The 9164-nt window shown below is 44.3% G+C and overlaps 1 pseudogene; it reads left to right on the forward strand.

Annotated features, from left to right (window-relative positions):
• Positions 1-7736: 7736 nt before the first annotated feature.
• LOC118523146 (U4 spliceosomal RNA) lies at positions 7737-7820 on the forward strand (annotated as a pseudogene).
• Positions 7821-9164: the final 1344 nt, after the last annotated feature.

The following is a 9164-nucleotide window of genomic DNA, read 5'->3' on the forward strand; positions in this document are numbered from 1 at the left end:
AGGTCCCCAATTGGGACCTGATAATGTTTGACTCAAATCATTAGTCTAATGCCAGGGAGGGAGGTGGGGACAGATTATGAGGACAGCATGCACAGTCTTAAAGCATCTGCTTCAGTTGCCACCTCAGCATAGTCTTCAGACAAGGAGCAGGTGCTTCCAGCAAGAGGAAATGGTCCATTTCTAAAGACCTAGAGGGTTTGAGGGAATCTGGTGATCCAAGGTCTCTAGTGCATCCAACAGTCCTTATTCTAAGTCTCAAGGTCTCACACCTTCCCTATCATGATCTCAACTTTCACATGAGAAGAGCTGCTAATGTACTGTTCTCTCAAGTCACGCTGCTCCTACACTCAGATCCTGAGCTTTCTGTTAAACATGGTCTGCTCTCTGGTTGCTGCACTGGAGGCCTTCAAATTTTCACACCGTAATTTGTTTTGGGTAATAAACTTGTCATTTTCTCCCTTCCATGCATTAGTAGGCACCCAAAGTCAACCAACTCATCCATGGTCCTTTTAATTACTATTTCTCTCAAATCTCTCAAATACTAGAGATGGTGTGTAAATGAGAACCTCCCCTTCAATCTATTTCCCCCATCTCAATTCATCCCAGGTCCAAGTGGGAGTAGTCATAAGGCTCTACTACACCAGTATGTCATGCTACAGCATTCCACCTATTACAGTAATGGCCCTTGCTGCCATCTGGCTGGTGCGTTATCCAACTTTGGAATACCATCCTGCCTTATGCAAGGTCCGTGTGCAAGTGATGTATTAAGAGTCCGCTGGAAAAGCTGGTAAGAGAATTGTGGGAATGAGACAGGGAAAGGAGGAAGCCAAGCAAAACACTATATTAGCTCTCTATTGCGGCATAACAAATTACCCCAACACCTGGCATCAAAAACCAACATACGCTCATTATCTCAGAGTTTCCACGAGTCAGGAATCCAGGCACAACTTAGCTAAGGCCCCTGCTTCATGATCCTTCACAAAGTTGTCATCAAGGTGTTGGCCCGGGGTCTGTAGTCTCATCTGAGAGTCCACCTGAGAAGGATAGAGCTCCGCACTCACTCAGTGTATGTTGGCAGCACACAGTTCCATATGGGCTGTTGGGCTGAGGGCCTCGGTTCCTTGCTGGCTGTTGGCCAGAGGCAGTCCACAGTTCCTGGCCATGCATGCCTCTCTGACAAGGCAGCTTGCCTCTCCAACCAAAGCATGGGAGCTGTGAAAGCAGTAGAGAGTAGGCTAGCGGAACAGAAGTCAAAACTGTTGAAACCTAATCATGAAAATGACACCCCAGCCCCTTTGCTGTATCCTACTGGTCAAAAGCAAGTCACTCTGTCTATCCTACACTCGAGGAGAGTGGATTCCACAAGTGAATACCAGGGGGCAGGGGTGATTGGGAGCCACTTTGGAAGCTCTCTATCATAGGTGCCATCTCAGGCAAAGTCCCACAGAGGAGAGCTTCGGCATGGTCCTGCAGGGGAAGCCTGGAGAGGATGTTAGGTCTCAGAGTTGTTGCAAGCCAGGGCAAGACAGCCAGAGAGCCCCTCCCCACCCATCACTGGCTGAGGATGACCCCCAGCAGGGCACACATTTTCAAGCACTTCCAGCTTTTTATGCATGCAGGTTTAAGCTGGGTCCCAGTGGTCTAGGACAGTCCTCCAAAAAAAAGAGTCATGGGCACTGGCTCTTGGAAATGAAGCACAGTGAATCAGGTTAAGAGGAATCCAAGGGGGTCTGAGCAGCACATCAACATCATACAGCACAGTGGACGTGAGAGTGTAAGAGGGAACTCTCCATGCAGTTAGTAACAGCAAGTAACTATTCTTTTGTTTATTTTTTAAATTCACTTAATTAACATATAGTGTATTATTAGTTTCAGTGATAGAGCTCAGTGATTCATCAGTCTTCAATAATACCCAGTAACAGCAAGTAATTATTATGCACCTATTATTTTGTGTGGCTAATCTGGTCAGAGATTTTGGTTTCACTAATGAAATCCCCCTTTCTGAGTGATTGAAAGGCTGCTGAGCACCTGCTCACAGAACCTAGGACAGGCTCTTGGCTCAATCCTGGGCCCTGGGAACAGGAGAAGCACAAGAAACCTGGGGGCCACTCTTGCTGTCTATCACCCTCAGAGATCAAGAGTCTTCCTTTTTCTTTCTGAATCCCTATCTCACTTTTCTCCCTGAGAACAGATTTTCTCCACCCAGTGATTCACATACACAAGACTCATCATTCCTGCTTCTTCAATTCATCTTTCAGCCCCATCAGGGATCTCCTAGATCAGCTCTCTACAAATAGCTGGCTCCGTTTTTCCAACTTCCTGTAGCTATGTAGAAGGAAATATTTCAAAATATTAATTTTAGTTACCTATAAGTGGTAGAATTATGAATAGGTTTTTTTTATACTAGTCTGTATTTTTTCCAAATTTTCTACAATGAACATCCATTGTATTTATAATCGGCAAGGAAGAAAATAGCTGGACTATTTTTTGTTCCCCACCTCATCCCAATCTTCCATCGCCAGCACCCTCTTTCATCATATCTCCACCTCACCCCTTCCTTGTAAATGGTCTTTGGAAAGATAAAGCACTGTTAGTATAACACAGCTAAGTTAAGCAATGACGAGTAGTCATTATCAGCAATGTCAAGTTTTACTGCCTTACATATTATCTGCTCTCAGGAATTGGAAGGACCTGAAAAGTCATATGCCATTCCTCCAGTTTGAAACTGGGACCCTGGGGAAAGGCTGCCAGTTTTGTGGGGCAGGAGAGGAAGAAATGAGACCCATCCAAGGTAGACTTTCTTTTCTTTTTTTTTTTTAAGATTTTATCTATGAGACAGAGAGATCGAGCACAAACAGGGTGAGCTGTAGAAGGGGAGGGAGAAGCAGGCTTCCCGCGGAGCAGGGAGCCTGATGCGGGGCTCTATCCCAGGACCCTGGGATCATGACCTGAGCCAAAGGCAGACACTTAACTGAGCCACCCAGGCGCCCCCAAGGTGGACTTTCTAGATGGACCAAGGGTGAGTCTGTGGAGAAAATTTTTTAAAATTTTGGCGCCCTCCTGTGAACTTGATATATCATCATGACTATGATGACTATAAACTAATCCTCTGCATACTGATCTACCAGATATTACAGGTATAAATAAGAAATAGCAAACAAACAAAAGTCTAAGGTATCATATAAGTAACAGATGAGAGGTTCAAAAATAAGTATCAAGGAAGACATCTGATTCTATCTTCTCCTATGGTCATTGTCACCCCTCTAGTCCAGCCCTTACAGAAATATTTTAGAAACCAAGAAAAAATGCTGGTGACACTACAGACCTCTAATATTACATACACACACACACACACACACACACACACACACACACTAATGGAACACTTCTGAAATCATTGCTAATCTGCTGTTAAGTCATATCCAGTCCTGTGCCAACGGGCTGCAATGAACATCAACCTAGCCTATATCATTTCAGGCATCAAATAAGCACAATAATAGGGGAGAGAAAATTCTTCCATCTTCTAGTGGGACTGCAAATAATCAGATCTGGACATGTTGAGACTTTATCAATATTAAAAACAAATTAGGCAGGGCAACTGGGTGGCTCAGATGGTTAAGTGTCCGACTCTTGATTTCTTCCCCGGGTCATGATCTCAGGGTCATGGGATTGAGCCCCACATTGGGCTCCGTGCTCAGGAGGGAGTCTGCTTGCAATTTTCATTCTCTCCCTCTGCCCCTTTCCCTCTCTCTCTCTCTCTCAAATAAATAAATAAATCTTCAAAAAAATAGGCAAAGAAAAATTTTAATTTTCCTCATTATGATATTACATACTCTTGGTTTCAGACATTCTTCCTTGTGACTAACATACCTCTCCTGCGGTCAATAAGTCCATTTCCTCTTATTCTATTCTACTCCGTGGTGGAGAATAACAGCTGCTCACCATCTTCCCTAGGAACACTTCATTGTTAGAGCCCACCAAGACATTGCCTAACCATCCCTGAAACACCAAGTAATCCACATTTATTTGACCTCTCCTCGTATACTCCATTTTCTCATTCCAACCAAATTTATGGTTTCTCTTTGAATCTACTCCAAGTTTTCTTGCTCTCCTACCTAAACCATGGAACCAAATCACAGATGTTAACTTCTGGGTGACTTCTAAGCATTCACACCCGCTATGATAAATGAAAGAAACGCAGGATTGTAAAGGGATTTCTTTGAGGTGCTGGAATATACGGCTATGCTGATGCATGCTCTAAGAACTGTCTTTTTTATAGCACTGGACAAGTCCTAAGAACAGGTTTTGCTGTAGGAGCCATCTATACTTGGTAAAATGGCGCCATCTAGTGCCCTGGACCAGTAACAACATTGGCAAGAGAAGGGTAGGAAGAAAACCGTAAATCAATTACAGTGCAAAATGACAACTCCAGAAACTAGCCGGGCCAAGGCAATTTCATAACAATAGGTTGATTGACTCTGGGGACCATAATTCTTAGTCTATTGACTGGGCCACTGGAGCAGCTTAACAAATGACATAGCCTTTTTCCAGAGAGAAAGGGCATTGTTCTGAAAGTGCTCGGTCCTGCTGGAGGCTTACAAGGAGGACAAAGGAGAAATAAGCAAACACCTACTTCATGCCTGGCACTGCTCAGATCATTTTGCATGCTTCCTTCCTTCTGCTTCTACTTAATCGTGACATCCACCTGATGAGGCAAGTGTTCTTATCCCCATTTTACAGATGGAAACTGAGGCCCCCAGGTTAAACTCTTACCCTTATGCTACACAACAGAGCCAGGCCTGACTCTTTTCCATTCTTTCCCTTGCACTGCCCCCAGAGTGATGTATAGGAAAACTTAACTCCTTCTTAGCTCACTCTCCACAGGGAAGACCAGGGAGACCCTGCTGGTCCAGTGTCACCACCAGGGAGCCCATCCTGCGAGCACAGCTCTGCCAAAAGTCAAAATTTGGAAAGATGCTAGAAGGAAAACTGTCCCAGATACAACTGGACAGACTGTGCTAGAAGAACAACCAGGTAACCGAAGAATTTCCTGTAGCCCAGTTTGAACATTATTTTTTTGTCTTCTCATTATTTTTGTCTGCCCTTAAATCTGAAAGCACTTAGTTGCCAGGGGCTAGACTCTTGATAATGTCACAGTGGTGCTAAGTAAATATTGACCAAATGCACTGAAAGCTTCTTGTTCATACCTCCATCGCTTTTGTCATGACAAAGCTCCTGGCATTGACCCAGACAATCCAAAGTAGGAAGCCTGCTTTCTCAGGAAAGAACAGAGGGATTCAACTTAAAGAACGAGAAAAGGCTGCCAGAGATTAGGTCCTTTTCAGACTCAGGCTGACTACGGTCACTGACTCAGGGAGTCACTCCTCAGCTTAACCAACCAGCACGCATATCGAAGGCAGAGAATACAGAGAATGGGGTCAATAGTACTTATTTTTCTGGAAGTTGGTCCTTGTGTGAAGTACAGGGTTTTTAGGACATTTTATTTTTATTCATAGAATTATTTTATAGGTAAATGAATCAATGAGACAATTAGACACACCAAAAAAGTGGATAATACAGCAATGATATTGTCACCCCCACAAAAAGCAATGATGAGCTCCTGATACAAAGAGGATAAAAAGATTAGAAAAATAGAATTAAAAAGAATGGGAATGGGACGTCTGGGTGGCTCAGTCGGTTAAGCGTCTGCCTTTAGCTCAGGTCATGATCTCAGGGTCCTGGGATGGAGCCTCGCATCGGGCTCCCTGCTGAGCAGGGAGCCTGCTTCTCCCTCTCCCTCTGCCCCTCCCCTTGCTTGTGCTTCTCCCACTGCCCCCCTCTTCTCTCAAATAAATAAAATCTTTTAAAAAAATAAATAAAAATTAAAAGAATGGGAAAATACAGTGAATTCTTTAAATCCTCTGGCTAATTTTTGTTGTTGACTTGCCTTGTTTCCTAAAGGAAACATCACTTGAAGCATGATTGCATCAGGGAAAATTTTCTTGAGCATTTGATTCTAACTAGGAAGACAAAGCCAAGGGAAAAAATTAAAACATTAAAGGGAATTTTATATTTCTTCTAACACACACACCCCACACTCAATTTTGATGATTTGTATCTTTAAGATATTCTCAAAGAAAGGAAAACCTTAGCCTGTTACAAATTCCAGTCTAACTTAAAGAAGTAAACTAGCATTCTGTAAGGGAGTTAATTAAGTTGAATATCTAAAGACTTCCCAATGAGTCAATAACATCTTCCAATAGAATCTAGGCCACTTAGCTTCTAGGTTTGTCCTAGAATCTCCACACAGCAAGAACTCATTATCCCTATGTGGGCCTTACTCAGTGTGTGGCAGTGGGGCTGGGGAATGAACAGGGTTTAAAATCTAGAGTCATGCCTTTCACGGGGCGCCTGCCTTCGGCTCAGGTCATGATCCTGGAGTCCCGGGATCGAGTCCCGCATCGGGCTCCCTGCTCGGCGGGGAGTCTGCTTCTCCGAGCTCTGACCCTCCCCCCTGTCATGCTCTCTCTCTATCTCTATCTCATTCTCTCTCTCAAATAAATAAATAAAATCTTTAAAAAAAAAATCTAGGGTCATGCCTTTCAATTATGAAAATGGACTTAGTGGCTCCCATCAGGAGAGCAGAAGTTCTGAAAGATAAGAGAAGTCGTCATCTGTACTTACCTATCCATTCTCTCGAGAGCTCTCTGTAAAAAAACACAAATTTGCAGATCCCTGACTGTGATGAGGGGTGCCCACTTTTGCCCAGGAACACAGCTTTACCAGCTAGCCCTAACAAGGGTACAAATGACAAACGGAGAAGGACAAAGGGAATATCATGTGGAGTATAAGAGATGTTTGTTCGGGTAAAAGCAAATCATCCAAAAGAATTGGCACGGGGGCGCCTGGGTGGTTCAGTCATCTAAGCATCTGCCTTTGGCTCAGGTCATGATCTCAGGGTCCCGGGATCGAGCCCCGCGGTGGGCTCTGTGCTCAGTGCGGAGTCGGCTTCTCCCTCTCCCTCTCCCTGCTGCTCCCCCTGCTCGTGCTCGCTCTCTCTCATAAATAAATAAAATCTTAAAAAAGGAACTGGCACAAACTGTGTTCTTGGGGAGAGATAGCATGGAATGCTAAGGGGGTATGTACTTTGGGTTATACTTTAGATTACTGTTCCTCAGTCATCAGTAATGTAAAAGGAAAAAAATTCTCACAGACCCTGCGTTGGCTTAAATTCTCTTTAAAGACTGTAGCAGAGACTGCCAGTAATTCCCTTATATTTGTCCTCCCCATCTTCCTTTCATTTATTTTTTGGGGAGGGGAGGGCAGAGAGAGAGAATCTTAAGCAGGCTCCATACCCAGGGCAAGCCTAACACAGGGCTCGATCTCACGACCCGGAGATCATGACCTGAGTCAAAATCAAGAGTAGGGTGTGCTGGGTGGCTCAGTCAGTTAAGCATCTGACTTTGGCTCAGGTCATGATCTCAGGGTCCTGGGATGGATCCCTGTTCAGCAGGGAGTCTGCTTCTCCCTCTCCCTCTGCCCCTCCCCCCACTTATTCTCTCTCTCTCTCTCCCCCCCCAATAAATAAATAAAATTTAAAAAAAAATCAAGAGTCAGATGCTTAACCGACTAAGCCACCCAGGCACTCCCCCCATCTTCCTTTTAGTTAATAAAATGTCTCAAATTTTACCTACAGCCTACATTTCCCAGCCTCCCTTACAACTCATTATGGTCCTAGCTTTGCGCAGTGGCAGTATCGTAGCCAATGAGGTTTCTCCGAGGCGCGATTATTGCTAATTGAAAACAACTCATTATGGTCCTATGACCACGTTCCAGCCTGTAAGAAGCAGAGAGAACATACACAACTTCCAGATCATGTTCTCATAAGGAAGCTGCATACCCTTCCCTTCATTCTATACTCCTTCCCACAGGCTGGAAATCCAAAGAAGTGATAAATCAACTTCAAGCATGCCAGTGAAGGCCATACTCCCGGACCTCACTGCTCACAGTGGGTTTTGTGGACCGGTAACATCGGCGTCACCTGGGCGCTTGCGCTAATGCAGAATCTCAGGCCCCCCCAGACCGAGGGAAGCCGATCCTTCATTTAAACACGATCTTCCGGTGATTCAAGTTCACATTAAATTTGAGAAGCGCCAATCTAAGAGAAGGTAAAGAAGCAAGCCAGAAGGAACTCGGGTCTCTGGATGAGACTACACTCCTGGACCACCTATGCGCTCAGACATTTATGAGAGAGTAGACCTTCTACTTTTGTTTAAGCCACTTTTATGTTTACCCCTGTTTGATCCAGTATATGAACTATATTAATACATACAAATATAAAACATGGTATAAATCCCCATCCTTATAGCCTTTTTAAAATACAGGTGTTGGGGCGCCTGGGTGGCTCAGTTGGTTGAGCAACTGCCTTCGGCTCAGGTCATGGTCCTGGAGTCCCGGGATCGAGTCCCACGTCGGGCTCCCTGCTCAGCGGGGGGTCTGCTTCTCCCTCTGACCCTTCCCCTCTCATGCTCTCTGTCTCCCATTCTCTCTCTCAGATAAATAAATAAAATCTTTAAAAAATAAATAAATAAATAAATAAATAAATAAAATAAAATACAGGTGTATTTGCGTTCTCCTGTGACTTCCTTCCATACCACCACCACTACTAAGTCACATATACAGCAGTGGTTTTTTTGAGTCGTTGAGCTGATTCTGTGCTGGTCCACAGCCATAAAATGAAAGCAAATTTATAAATGAAATCAACACAAAACTGTAAAACCAATAAAAATCCAAATGAACAATTGTTTTAATACAATGGGATGGATGATGTTTTTCTGCTGGTACAAAATCACCCTTCACAACATGGCTGTGATCCTCCCACACAACTGCTTTTGAGGCTGGCAGGTCTGGGCGACCAGGGGCTTGGTGACGGCTCCCGTCTCTCATCACCTGCCTCTGAAGCACAGTCAGCGGTCAGTGGCATCAAGTAGCACGGTGTATATTTCACCTCACTTGGCCTGAATGCGTCACTTAGATAGTGAGTGACCTCTGGTCTTTTCTCATTCGCCCAGGAAAACTCAAGAAGCACAACTTAACGCCAGTAATTTTATAAATGCAGTTGCAAACACAGTTTACAGCCTAAGATGGTCCCCTAAATCTACAGA

This window comes from Halichoerus grypus, chromosome 8, assembly GCF_964656455.1.
Source record: "Halichoerus grypus chromosome 8, mHalGry1.hap1.1, whole genome shotgun sequence".
Taxonomy (NCBI): Eukaryota; Metazoa; Chordata; class Mammalia; order Carnivora; family Phocidae; genus Halichoerus; species Halichoerus grypus.